This window comes from Elephantulus edwardii, unplaced genomic scaffold (assembly GCF_000299155.1).
Source record: "Elephantulus edwardii isolate Elephantulus edwardi_28Jun2011 unplaced genomic scaffold, EleEdw1.0 scaffold00012, whole genome shotgun sequence".
Lineage (NCBI taxonomy): Eukaryota > Metazoa > Chordata > Mammalia > Macroscelidea > Macroscelididae > Elephantulus > Elephantulus edwardii.
This window is the reverse complement of record NW_006399762.1, coordinates 32,373,944-32,389,454: the sequence shown is the minus strand read 5'-3', so window position 1 is coordinate 32,389,454 and position 15,511 is coordinate 32,373,944.

Genomic DNA, 15,511 nt, shown 5'->3' with positions numbered 1-15,511 from the left:
ATAATATGGCATCAGGATTTGAGGAAGACTTGTAAACAACTTGAGTTATGCAGGTGACACAACTTGCAGAAAGTGAAACTTTGAAGCATTTTCTCCAGAAGACCAAACATTATAGGCCTTAATATGGGTTACACTTCAACATCAGTAAAATAAAAATCTTTATCATGGAAGTAAAAGACAAAGATAGATAGAGAAAAAATTGAAGTTGTTAATGACTTAATTCTCACCTGTATCCACAACCAACACCTGTCAAGAAATAAAAAGAAATGTTGCATTGGGGAAATTTGCCGTGAAGAACCTCTCCAAAGTCCTGGAAAACAAGAATGTCAATTTAAAGACTTAGTTGCACCTGATCCAAGTCATGGTTTTCCCAGTTGTCTTCTATGCGTCTGAAAATTGGATGATAAAGAAAGAAGACTGAATAAGAATCAATGCCTTTAAATTGTGGTTTTGACAAGTCATATTGAGTATCCCACAGGCTGACAAAGGAACAAATGGTCTGGAATGAAGTGCAACCTAAGTGCTCTTTAAAGACAAGGAGGGTAAAATTACCATCACTTACTTTGGGCATATTCTCAAGCAGAGTCAATCCTTGGAGAGAGACAACATACTGGAAAAATTTAAAAGACATAAAGAGAAGAAGATGTTCAGCAAAATGGATTGATATAGTGAGTACCATAATGAAATTGAGCATGACAGAAATAGTGAGCTTGTGCAAGATAAGGCAAAGTTCACAACTGTTGTTCATGGGATCACTGCTAGTTGTAGTTGACTCCATGGCACCTATAACAATTTCTGAGTGAATTAGGAAATTAAATGCAAAAGTTGGGAACAGGGAAGAAGAATCGTGGAAAATATGAACTTGGTGACAGAAACGAGGCTTGAGATGGAGTGATGAGATTCTGCACATTCACTGATTTATTCATTGCATCTATGTTTTATAAGAAACATAAACGCAGGCTGTAAACATGGATATCACCTGACGGAATGCATAGGAATCAAATAGATTACATTTGTGGAAAGAACCGCTGGAGAAGCTCAATATCAGCTGTGAAAACCAGGCCAGGTGCTGACTGTGGAACAGACCACAAACTACTCATATGCAAGTTCAAGCTGAAGGTGATGAAAATTCAAATACAAAACCATCTCAGGAATAAGTATGAGGCCTTGGACACCAATGAGGGAAGAGCAAATGAGCTGTGAGAGTATATCAAGAATATCATCCATGAAGAATGTAAAAGATCATTAAAAGGCAGAAGAGAAAGAAAAGACCAAGATGGATGTCAGATGTGATGTTGAAGCCAAAGCTAAAGGAAGAAAACAAGAAGTTGAGCCGAACAGAAGATTTCAAAGGGCACCTTGGGAAGACAAAGCAGAAAAAAAAAAGAAATGTGCAAAGAGCTGGAGTCACAAAATCAAAGGGGCTGAACTTGCTCAGCATTTCCTAAGCTGAAAGAATTGAAAAACAAATTCAAACCATGAGTGGCAATACGTAAGTATGTTTTGGGAAGAATATTAAATGATCAAAAAAAATTAAAAGAAGATGCAAGGAGTATACAGAGTCTTTGTACCAAAAGGAATTGGTGGATACAGAAGAATTTCATGAAACAACATATGAGCAAGAGTCTGTGGTGATGGAGGAAGTTCAAGTTGCTTTGAAGGAATTGGCAAAAAACAAGGCCCCAGGAATTGATGGCATACCAATTGGCATATTTCAACAAACAGACGCTGTCATGGATGTGCTCACCAAGTTGTATCAAGAAATCTGGAGGACAACCATTTGGCCAACTGACTGGAAGAGATCTCTGTTTGTTCCCATTCCGAATAAAGGTGACCCAACAGAGTGTAGAAATTATCAAACAATGTCATTAAGATCATATGCAAGCAAGAATCTGATGAAAATTATCCAAAAATGACTGGAGCAGTACGTCAGCCGAATACTGCCAGAAGTGCAGGCTGTGTTTAGAAGAGGCTGTAGTAGTAGGGCTATTATAGCTAATGTTAAATGGATCTTGGCTGAAGCAGAGAGTACCAGAGGAATGTCTATCTGTGTTTCATTGACTATGCAAAGGCGTTTGACTGTTAGGATCACAAAAAAAAAAAAAAAACAAAACAAAACTGTGACTAACTCTGAGAATAATGGGAATCCCAGAACATTTGATCGTTCTAATGTGAAACCTATACTTGGACCAGGAGGCGGTCATCAGAAAAGAGCAAGGAGACACTACATGGTTCAAAATTAGGAAGGGTATATGCCAGAGATGTATTCAATTCCCATACTTTTTCAATCTATATGCAGAACAGATCATCCAGGAGACCAGGCTGTGTGAGGAGGACTGTGGCATCAGGATTGAAGGAAGATTCATAAACAACCTGCGTTATGCAGATGACACAACCCTGCTTGCTGAAACTAAGGAGGACCTGAAGTGCTTGCTGCAGAAGGTCAAGGACTGGATCCTTCAATATGGATTGAAGCTCAACATCAAGAAAACAAAAATTCTCCCTATTGGGCCAATTGGCAGCACCATTATGTATGATGAAGAGATTGAGATTGTTGACAGTTTTAGTTTGCTTGGCTCTACACTCTTAGTACCAGCAGCCAGGAAATCAAGGGACAAATTCCATTGGGAAAGTCGACTGTCAGGGACCTCTCCATAGTACTGAAGAGCAACGTTGTCAGTCTGGAGACTAAGGTTCACCTGATCCAGGCCATTGTCTTCACAATTGCTTGCTATGCATCAGAGAGCTGGACAATGATTAGGGATGATAGAAAGTGCATTGATGCCTTTGAGCTGTGGTCCTGGAGAAGAGTGCTGAATATACCATGGACTGTTAAGAGAACAAACAGGTTCAACCTGGAGAGGGTAAAATTAGGCTGCTCTTTGGAGGCAAGGATTCTGAAGCTTCGTCTGGCATAGTTTGGACATGTTTCAAGGAGGGATCAGTCCTTGGAGAGGGACGTTATGCTTGGAAGGGTGGAGGGACAGCATAGGAGAGGAAGACCCTCAATGACATGGATTGATTCAATCATTGGGCAATGAGGGTTGGTGTGTCAATAAAGTTGGTACAGGATAAAGCAGAGTTTAGGGCTGTTGTACATAGTATCACAATGAGTCACAAGTGACTCAATGGCACATAACAACAACTATAACAACATCCTTAGGAAGATAGACCTGGTGATATATCTCTAAAATTAAGCCATTGGAAATATTATGGATCATAATATTCCAATCAACAACCAGTCATAGACATGGTGCATGATAATATTTTGTTCCATTGTGTATGAGCTTGCAATGAGTCAGATAATGACTACATAATTTAACAGCAGCAATTTCAGTTCTGAATCTCAGAGCTCATTTTCAGCAAAGTTTTAAAATATTTACCTGTCTCTAACTCATCTTATATTCATCACCTCACTTGAATTTGAGGTATAAAGAGATAAAATTCTGATATCTAGATATGAGGAGAAAGCAAAGAGAATGAAGAAATAAAAAGTAATTAAATCAAAGATAATAAGCATTTTATGGTATACTACATCTATTTCCAAAATTCAGTCTATGATGAACATTTTCCTCTTATACCTTCTGCTGACCCTTAAAATTATTACTTTAAGGCATGTGTGAGATATCAAAAGCAAACTAAATAGCCAATGTTTAAAATTTCAAGTTGATCCCCAAGCAGATTCAAATTTGCTAAAATCTGGCATAATTTAAAAGTAAATAAATAGAAGCAACACTTAGCAGAAGGTTCCTAACAAAAACAAAGCTGTGCACGTTTTGTTTATTTATAGGATCCATGCAAAGTGTCATACTCAATTAAAAATATTCAGCACAAGAGTGATTGATTTTAAAAATCGAGTAGAATTTAGGAATAGTATTCTTTAAACCTAAATTTTTGGAAAAAATAAGGAGGTCATTAATACATGGTAAAACTTTTTTAGTTTTTCTTTATCTCTAGACTTTTAATAAAATATTAACTGTGGGAAAAAACCAGCTGCCATTTCTCAACAGTTTGTAGGAATTGGAATGTGACAAACTACTCATTCATATACATAGCTATATGTTGTTAAGGGTGGGATAAGTATTAAAATGTAATTATAAAAATTTCAATATACTTTTATAATTCAAAATTTATTCAAAATATAAAATAACTCTTCTTATGTAAATTATATCCCACTGTCATAGTTTTATTTCGTTGAGAGGTATTCCTTCTTCTCTTTTGGCCTGGATTATTCCCCATCACATTTTAATTGAATAAATGTTTTGTGAATACTAGATATGTGCACAGCACAATGTGAAGTACTAAAAAAGATGAAAAATGGAATAGCAGAGATTTTCACCCTCAAGAAACTAATATTCTAATATAGGGGGCTCACGGTAAACACACACACACACACACACACACACACACACACACCCCTAATAATAATTATCTCAGTTCTTTGTAAAACTCAAGAATATAAGGTAATATTATCAAAGTAAAGTGAAACAAAAATCAGATTATCAAAATTGCTATACTGAAAGTGTAAATAGAGTGCAAATAGGAAAATTTGGACAATTTAGGGGCTGGCGTGTTCCTGAAGATCTCCACAACAAGCCTTTTTTGGATTGGAATAACTAGCAAATGGAGAGAGGGAGAAACAATATTTAATATAGTACGAACAGTGTAAACAAAAGCTGAGAGAACACAAGCATATTTCAGAGCCCACACATGGTGTGTTGTTGAAGTGGCCCCAAGAAGTGAAAACAAGATTGAAAATTAGACCCAAGAAAAAGAATAGAGTTAGACTGCACACAAGCTTTTGTGCTGTTCTTAGGAAAAGGTTTCTTTGGTAAGAACAATGGACTTTTCTTAAATTCCCAGTGCTACTACATATATATACATTAAAGAAATAATAAATTAGTATAGTTAAACAACAGATTTTTTTTTCTATAACAGGTCTGAGGGCTAAAAGTTCAAATCAGGATCTCAACTATGTAACCACCTTGTCATCAAGTCAGAATCAATTTATAACTGATCCTTCAATGGATTTCTTAGGCTTTAAACAGCATGGGAGAAAATTGCTCAAATTTACCCTGTAGAGTTGCTGATGAATTCAAACCAATGGACAAACATTGCCTTTGGCTTAACAGCATAACTGCCTATAGACTACACCATTATACCTCCCTAATTCAGGGTCTAAGATAAATAAATCAGTCTTCTCCAAACTCTTAACACATTATGGCATAAATTACAAATGCTAAATAGCATCATATTCTTCTTCTTTGCTGTTCGTCCACCTTTCCAAGCATGATACCCTCTCCAAAGAATAATCTCTCCTAGCAACATGCTCAAAGTATGTGAGATGAAGCTTCATTGTCTTTGTCTTCAAACAGCACCCTGAATGCACCTGCTCCAAATACATATTTGTTCTTTTGGTAGTCTATGGGATAGTCATTACTCTTCTCCAATACCGCAATTCAACAACATCAGTTCTTCTGCTGTTATCCTTACATTGCTCAGCTGTCAGATGCATAGTAAATGACTGGAAAGATACGGCTTGAATCAGTTACACATTAGTCCTCAAATGCCACATTACTCCTCAATGATTTGGAGAGGTCCCTGATTACAGACTGTCCCAGAGCAATGCATCTTATCTCCCTCCCTACTGCTAATTCCAAGTGGATTGATTGATTGATTATGAGAATCCTTAATAAGATGGCATTTGACACCAGTGTGCCAAATGCCATCTTAAAGAGGGTCCCTGTAACCTCTGCTTTTTCTTTTCAGTGTATCTTTCTCTTCATTGTTTGGCACAATTTAGAAGATTTTACTTTGTTATTTTTACTAACATAGCTATTTACTAGCTATGTACTGGTTAGCTATTAAGTGCCAAGGAAACCATCTGAGATTTATTTTTAATTAATTAGGTATGTCTATCCGTTGCAAGCAGGATTGGAATCCACTTCCAAAAAGAGCTTGCCTCTGGAAACCCTAGGAACCTGTAGAAAGGATGAACGTCATGCAGGTGTCGAGAACTTCTGTTCGTAGGGTCGCTATGAGTCACCAATGACTCGATGGCACTTAACAACACAGAGAGAGACCAGTTGGCCTAGCGGACCAAAAGTGATGCTACCAAACCAAAGGAGGGTGACTCTAATCCATGGCCCTAAAGCCTGTCTTTAATTGTTGTTGGTGAAACATTCTTCTAGGTCGTATAGCCCTGGTGTGTCCACTTAACCATGCAGAGGTAACTTGTGGTCACTCTGAAGCTGAACATGGTGACACTGAGGTGTCAAATGTGATAATGGTTACCCTTGGTGGACAGTGTTTGGTGGTGCTCACTGGTTCAGACAAGCTTGGAAGCAGGAGCGGCATCCACTTCCATAAATAGCTTGCCTCTGGAAATCCTATGAACCTGGAGAAAGGATGAAAGTCACACAGGTGTTGAGAGCTTTCATTCATAGGGTCTCTTTGAGTTGCCAACGACTCAACTGCACTTAACAACAACAACATGTCTATCCCAGTATGCACTCAATTGTGAACCAGATCTTTGACTTGACTCCATTTATTATGTACACAATCCAATCCCATGAGAGGTTTGTGATGATTCTTTATTCTCACAGATACATTAACCAACTTGACTCCCGTTCCAAATGGTTAGCATTCTTTCTCTCACTCCAATATATAATTACCTGAGTATTTGGCCAAGTTTTTGCTGGGTGAGGTTAGGATAATCATTACTGTGTACACTTGCAATGATGTTGTAGGTTTCTTCCTTTTTACTAGTCTCCCTTTAGTCCACAATTTCCACTTCTGGAAACTGACTCAGGACTGCAATCTGAGAGAACTATATATTTTTTTCCTTTGAAAAGCTTTTTCATTTCATCTTGTATTTTTTTTAATAACTTCAGCAACAATTGTGTTGGTTATTCATATATCTTATTATTTAGATTTGCTATGTTGTGAGTGACAGGATAATATCCATACACATACAAGGAAGTCCTATTAATACCACTATCACTAAAATATGTGTACTAACACAGGAGTCAGATTGACCACATCTGTGGAAGAAATTACTGGGAAAGCTCAACATCATCTGTGAAAACCAGGCCAGGTAGTGATTGTGGAACAGAACATCAATTACTCATCTGCAAGTTCAAACTGAAGCTGAAGAAAATAAAATCCACAAGAACTAAAATTTGACCTCAAGTGTATTCACCTAGAATTAAAAGACCATCTCAGGAACAGGTTTGAGGCCTTGAACACTAATAAGTGAAGACCAGATGAGAATATTAAGAATATTATTCATGAAAAATGCAAAAAGTCCTTAAAAAGATAGAAGAGAAAGAAAAGACCAAAATGGATATCAGAAGAGAGGGAATATTACACTAAAATGCTGAGAAGCAAAAGCAAAGGGAAGAAATCAAGACATTAAGGCACTGAATTGAAGATTTCAAGGGGCAGCTGAGAAAGAAAAAGTATTATAATGAAATGAGAAAAAGTTGGAATTGGAAAATCAAAAGTGATACACTCACTCCGCATTTCTTAAACTGAAGGAACTAAAGATCAAGTTTTAGCCTCCAGTTGCAATACTTAAGGATGCTGAGGGCAGAAAGTTGAATGATGCAGGAAGCATCAAAAGAAGATAGAAGGAGTACATAGAGTCACTATACCAAAAAGAATTGGCTGACACAGAAGAATTTCATGAAATATGATCAAGATGCAATGGTGATAAAGGAGGAAGTTCAAGCTGCTCTGAATGAAATGGCAGAAACAAAAGCCCCGTGAATTGATAGAATACCAATGGGTATATTTCAATTTCAGCAAACAGATGCTGCTGTGGATGCACTCACCAGGTCATGCCAAGAAATCTGGAGGAAAACTACCTGGCAAACTGATTGGAAGAGATCTATATTTATTCCCATTTCCAAAAAAAAGGTGACCCAACAGAGTGTGGAAATTATCAAGATAGATGGTGAAGAGATGAGGATTGCTGACAGTTTCAGTTTGCTTGGCTCTATAATCAACAGTCTTGGTACCAGCAGCCAGGGAATTAAAAGGCGAGTTGCATTGGGAAAGTCTATTGTCGGAGACATCTCCAAAGTACTGAAGAGAAACAATGTCAGTCTGGAGGCTAAGGTGCATCTGATACAAGCTATGGTCTTTGCAATTACTTGCTATGCATCACAGACCTAGACAATGCCTAGGGATGATAGAAGGAGAGTTGATGCCTTTGAGCTGTGATGTTGGAGAAGAGTATTGAATATACCATGGACTGCTTGGAGCACAACAAATTCATCCTGGAGAGGGTGAAGCCAGGCTGCTCCTTGGAGGCAAGGATTCTGAAGCTTCATCTGACGTACTTTGGACATGTTGCAAGGCAAGATCAGTCCTTGGAGAGGGATGTCAAGCTTGGGAGGGTGTAAGGACAGCACAGGAGAGGAAGACCATCAATGAGATGGATTTATTCAGTCACTGGAATAATGGAGAATAAGTGTTTCAGAGAAAATAAGATTGGCAAGTGACAGAGAGATTTAGGGCTGTTGTACATAGGGTTGCTATAAGTCACAGGAAACTTGACGAAACATAAGAACTACAACTACAATGGTGGAAAGTGTTTGGTCAAGTTCCCCAATTAAAACAAAGTTGGAAGGAGGAGTGGCATCCACTTCCGAAATAGCTTGCCTCCAGAAACTCTATGAATGTGGGGAAACGATGAAAGTTATCCAAGTGTTTTGGTCTTTCATTTACAGGGTCGCTATGAGTCGTTTATGACTCGATGGCACTTAACAACAACAACAACATCACTAATATCACATAGAAGACACTGCTTAAGACTATCCCAAAGTGGAATAAGTACATCAGCAGAGAACTGCCAGATGTGCAAGCTGGAATTAGAAGAGGCCGTGGCACTAGGGATATCATAGCCTATGTTAGATTGATCTTGGTCAAAAGTAGAGAGTACCAGAGGAACATCTATCTGTGTTTCATTGTCTGTGCAAATGCATTTGACTGTGTGTTTCACAACAAATTGAGGCTAATCTTGAGATGAAAGGGGATCCCAGGACACTTAATTGTGCTCATGTGAATCCTATACTTGGATCAGGAAGCAGTAGTCAGAACAGAGTGTGGAAATACTGCATTGTTCAGGATCAAGAAATATGTATGTCAGAGATGCATCCTATCTGTACACATTTTCAATCTGTATGCAGAATAATTTGGGAGGCTGAACTTTTTAAGGAGGAATGTGGCATCAGGATTGGAGGAAGACTGATCAATGACCTGCCTTATGTAGATGACATAACCTTGCTTGTTGAAACTAAGGAGAACATGAGACATTTGCTGCAGAAGGTCAAGGACTGTATTCTTCAATATGGATTGAAGTTCAACATCAAGAAAACAAAGATTCTCACCACTCGGCCAATTGGTAGCATCATGACAGAGGGTGAAGAGACGGAGATTGTTAGAACTTCAGCTTGCTTGACTCCACAATCATCACTTAGCATCAGCAGTCAGGAAATCAAAAGATTAATTGCATTGGAGAAATTTTGTGTCAGGGATATATTGAGAGTGCTGAAGAGCAATGATGTCAGAATGGAGAGTAAGGTGTGCCTATTCCAGGCCATGGTCTTCACAATTACTTGCTATGCACCAGAGAGCTGGGCAATAACTAAGGATGATAGAAGGATTGGTGCCTTTGAGTTGTGGTGCTGGAGAAGAGTGTTTTAACATACTGTGAACTATCAGGAGAACAAACAGATCTGTCTGGGAGAGGATGAAACAAAGCTGCTCACTGAAGGCAAGGATTTTGAGGCTCAATCTCACATACTTTGGGAACATGGTCAGGAAGGACCAGTCCTTGGAGAAGGACATCTTTCTTGGAAGGATCAAGGGACAGCGCAGGCGAGAAAGACTCAGAATGAGATTGACTCTGTGACTGGAGCAATGGGATGAGGTCCATCAAAGACGAGGAGATTGGCACAGGATAGGGTATGGTTCAGAACTAATGAACATTGTTGTTGATTGCCTTTGAGTTGAGCACGACTCATGGTGACCCTGTGAACAAAGACCTGAAGCCCCTCTACAACTATAGACATTTATCAAAGTAATAGAGTTTCTGGAGGCTTGTTGTTTAGGAAGTGGATGCCACTCCTGTAATGTGTGTAATAGGTCAGTGTAAGTTGCAGGCAACTTGATGGCACATAGCAACAACAACAAAATATTCAAAGGTAAAACCAGGGTCCAGGGTCCCTCAGGTTTCACAGAGTGTAACTATTACCTACATTTAGAGTGTGGATCTGCCATTCAGATTGTCTCAGAGTATAAGGTCATCACCTAGAGTTGAACGTGCTGTGTCAGGGGAATAAGTCAGGGGAAAGGAGGCATGTGGGGCTGTGGACTCGAATTACTACTCAGGTGGTCATATGAATGGGGCATACAAAGCCAAGGAAGTGCGGGTGCCATTCCAGAAGGCCTGGAAGGTAAGGCTGATTCTCAGATCCAAGTGTCCTTCACAAAGAATCCAAGCAGTGTCATCAACATTCAGACTGTAGAGGATAGACACTTTGTCCTTATACTCCAGTACAACAGAGGATGACTTTCAAGACTTGAGAGTGAATGAGTTTTTATCTATTGGGTTATTTAATTGCTTGATATTCATTAGCCTTTTTTTTTCTTCTAATTTTTCCATGTGAAGTGAGGATGTCTGTCCTATGTCTGTTCCACCTTTGTACTTTGAAAGCAAATAACTTGTATTCTAGATTTCATAGATCCATTAATAGAGATTAATTTTTATCTCAGAATGGAATACACCCAGAGACTTACTCATACTTGATTTAGATTATTCAGATTGGGTTCTAATGTGTCAGAGACTGTGTGGATGGAATAGGACAAGACACAGGATAGAACTTGAGCATGTGGGAGATTGTGAGAATAGAGCAATTTGTTGTTCATAGGGTTACCATGAGTCATAGTCAATTTGACAGCACAAAATAACAATAACATATATTCTTGATATTGTTAATTGGCTGTAGCAAAAATACCATATCCTACAAAGCAATTGTAACTGAGTTTCTTTCAGATCGAGTTTCTAGTAAGTAGTCTGTTGTATAAGTGGGATTTATCTGAGTTTTCTAGACACTTCTAAGAGTCTATAATCCTGAATCATGAGAGCACAATATTGTTGTCATTGTTATGTGCTATTAAGTTGCCTGCTACTCATAGCGACCCTTTGTACAATAGCCCTAAACTCTGCTCTAACCTGTGCCAATCTTATTGTCTCTGACACACCTACTCCCTATTACCCCAGTCACTGAATCAATCCATCTCACCAAGGGTCTTCCCCTCCTGCGCTGTCCCTGCATCCTCTCAAGCATGAAGTCCCTCTCCAAGGACTGGTCCCTCCTTGCAACATGTCCAAAGTATGTCAGGCGAAGCTTCAGAATCCTTGCCTACAAGGAGCAGCCTGGTCACACCATCTCTAGAAAGAACCTCTTTGTTCTCTTAATAGTCCATGGTATAATCAATACTCTTCTCCAGCATCACAGCCCAAAGGCATCAATTATCCTTTTATCATCCCTAGTTATTGTCCAGCTTTCTGATGCAGAGCAAGTAATTGCAAAGACTATGTATGGCCTGAATCAGGAACACTTTAGTCTACAGACACATTGTTGCTCTTCAGTACTTTGGAGAGGTCTCTGACAGCCGACTTTCCCAGTGCAATTTGTCTAATTTCTTGCAGAGCCAAGCAAACTAAAGCTGTTAACAATCTCCATCTCTTCACCATCCTTCATGATGCTACCAATTGGGCCAGTGGTGAGAATCTTTGTTTTCTTTTTTTTTTTTTTTTTTGGAGGGGGCACCCGGATATGAACCGGGGACAATCTTTGTTTTCTTGATGTTCAAAAATCCTATGTACAATAGAGCACACTTAGATTAGCAGATTTGGAAACTGAGACTGAGCCCTCAAGTACAGAAACACAAAGGAGGAAGAAGAGTTGTAAGCAGACACTAGTGATTAGAACATGGAATGTGAGAACCATGAATGTAGGAAAATTGGACATTGTTAAGAAAGAAATTGAACACATAAATATTGACATACTAGGTATGGGTGAAATGAGATGGACTGGCATCGGACATTTTGAGTCAGAAGATCATATTATCTATTATCCTGAAAATAAAAAGGTGAGGTTGCTGTCATAATTAAAAAAGTCTTTTCTAGATCCATCTTGAAATACATTGTTAACAGAAGCAAACTGTTACATCTTTATTTTGTGTTAAAATTTATGATTTTGAACCACTGATCTTTCATTTAGCATCTAAACACTTTACACACTGTACCACAAGTAACTATTGTTGCTAAATGCTGTCTAGTAGTCTATAACTCATAGTATCCTATGAACAACAGATCAGAATCCTGCCTTATCCTGGTCCATACTCACACTCTTTAACATGTTTGAGCAAATTGTTATGATCACTGTGTCAATCTATCTTGTTATTGTTGTTGTTAGGTGCCACCAAGTTGAGTACGACTCATAGTGACACTATGAACAACAGATCTGAACCCTGTCTTATTGTTACAGTTACTGTGTCAATTCATATTGTTGAAGTTCTTTCTCTCTTTCTCCAGCCCTTCCCCTTTCCCAGAATTATACCTTTTCCTGACAACATACTCAAAGTATATGAGACAGAGCTTCACCATCTTGGTTTCTAAGTACTACTCTGGTTTCTCTTCCTCAAAGACAGATTTGTTTGTTGTTTTAGTAGTCCATAGTATATTCCATATTCTCCAACATTACAATTCAAATAATCAATTCTTTTCCTGCCATCTTTATACATTGTTCAACTTTTATATGCATAGAAAACAATTGAAAATATCTGTGAAATAATATATTTAAGCACAGTTGGACATCTCAGATCAGCAGTTACTATCTCTATAACTGGGTACCTTGCCTGCAACTGTTCTCTGACATTGCAATGACATTATCTCTAGCTAGGAAGACAAACCTATGTTCATCTGAGGTCAGTAAAAAGTCTTCCTCAGACTGGATGCATCATTCCTTGGCACACCCTAGACAGAAAAAAAATTACCTTCATATCTTGGACCTTCATTATAACTCAAGAAAGTTTGCTCATATAGGAACAGCCCTTTTCTGTTAGTTTTCTGTACTGTGTTGACTTGCATGTTGCTCGAAGGTTTGCCACTGGTATTTCAATTACCAGTAGGGTCATCAAAGGGCACAGGTTTCAGCGAAGCTTCCACACTAAGTCAGACTGAGAAGCAGGTATGGTCATCCTCTTCTCAAGCACATGATATGCAGAAAGAGATCTAGCCAATATTAAGAGACAAATTTCATTCACTTTGAATTGGCGACAGTGTACATGGGAATCCCAGAACATTTGATTGTGCTAATGTGAAATCTATACTTGGACCTAGAGTCAGAACAGAGCAAGGAGACACTCCATGGTTCAAAATCAAGAAAGAGGTCCGTCAGGGATGTATTTTGTCTCCAAACCTTTTCAATCTGTATGCAGAACAGATCATCCGAGACGCTGGGCTGTATGAGGAGGAATGTGGCATCAGGATTGGTAGAAGAGTCATCATCAACCCGTGTTATGCAGATGACACAACTGTGCTTGCTGAAACTGAGGAGGACCTGAAGCACTTGCTGCAGAAGGTCAAGGACTGCTGTCTTCAATATGGATTGAAGCTCAACATCAAGAAAACAAAGCTTCTCACCACTGGGCCAATTGGCAGCATCAGTATGGATGGTGAAGAGATTGAGATAATTAACAGTTTTAGTTTGCTTGGCTCCACAGTCAACACTCTTGGTAACAGCAGCCAGGAAATCAGGAGATGAATTGCATTGGGAAAGTCAGCTGTGAGGGACCTCTCAAGAGTACTGAAGAGCAACGACGTCAGGCTGGAGACTAAGGTGCACCTGATCCAGGCTATAGTCTTCACAATTACTTGCTATGCATCAGAGAGTTGGACAGTGAATAGGGTTGATAGAGAATTGATTTCTTTGAGCTGTGGTGCTGAAGAAGTGTTGAATACACCATGGATTGCTAGGAGAACAAACAGGTTTGACCTGGAGAGAGTGAAACCGGAATGCTCCTTGGAGTCAAGGATTCTGAAGCTTCCTCTGACATACTTTGGGCATGTTGCCAAGGAGGGACTGGTCCTTGGAGAGGGACATCATGTTTGGGAGAGTGGAGGGACGGTGCAGGAGAGGAAGACCCTCGATGAGATGAATCAATTCTGTGAGTGGAGTGGTGAGAGGTGAGAATTAATGTGTTTGAGACGGCGAGGTTGGCACAGGATAGAACAGCATTTAGGGCTCTGGTACGTAGGGTAGCTATGAGTCGCAAGTGACTCGATGGCACATAACAACAAACAACATCTTTCCAGATGTATCTCAGGGTCTTAGAAGAGAGTCAGGGTCATTAAAAGCACTCAAGTAATATTTGGATAGGTATATGTTGCAGGTAAAAATTTAAGTTATTTCCTCTTTTAGAGGACATGACTGGATTTTCAGAACTCCAATGCCCCTAAACTCATCTTGCCTTTCAGATTACTTTATGAAATCTAAACATTTCCATATCCTGCAAACTTAGAGCTTACTTTTAAGAATATCTGATGGTCATCTCACTCATTAGAATTCTTAAATAGCTTTACAATGTTTGAAATAATTAAATAACAAATATTTGTAATCAAAGATCATGGATAAAATAAGGAGTCATATTTCAAAGATAAATTAGATTAATGATGATTCTTCTCTCTAGGCGTTATGTGAAGATTTATCCCCCAAAAGAGATATTTTTTCATGTGTTATTGATAGCTTTCCATATGATTTTCTTTAGGTCAATTATACTATCTTCAGATCAAATGGTTTTCTTTTCCTATTAACATTTTTGTAGGGTTTTTCCCTTATGCATATGTAATAATATACTTGTGTTTATGCCTTATGGAGTTTCAGTATAATTCGATTTTTTATATTGTGGTAGATAGATGTGGCATTCAGATAAGTTTTTTTGAAATATTTTTTATATTATACTGGTTTACTTACAAAGTTCATATACATTGTTTTTCACACCAGATCTTTCCTCTTTCCTTTACTCACCTTTCCCTCCACCCACCAAATTGTGCAACCCTATACTTAAGGAAGCCCTTTCCCCACCCCCACTGCCCCTCTTCACTCCTCTGCTTCTTCCTTGTACCCTTGGATCCTCAGACACATTCTACAATAATGACCCAGCTGTTGCACTGCTTGAAATAGACCTTTAGAAAGTGAGAACTGAGGCACAGAGACTTGTGTACCAATGTTCATAGTAGTGTTACTCACCATATAAAGAACATGGAAACAGCCCAAATGTCCAACCAGAATGGAATGGATAAGAAATTATGGTGCATTCATATAATGGAATACTATGCAGCACCCAGGAGAAATGATTTTATAAATCACTACCTAACTTGGGAAGGACTGGAGTTGAGCATTATGCTGAGTGAGATAACTCAGTCCCATAAGGA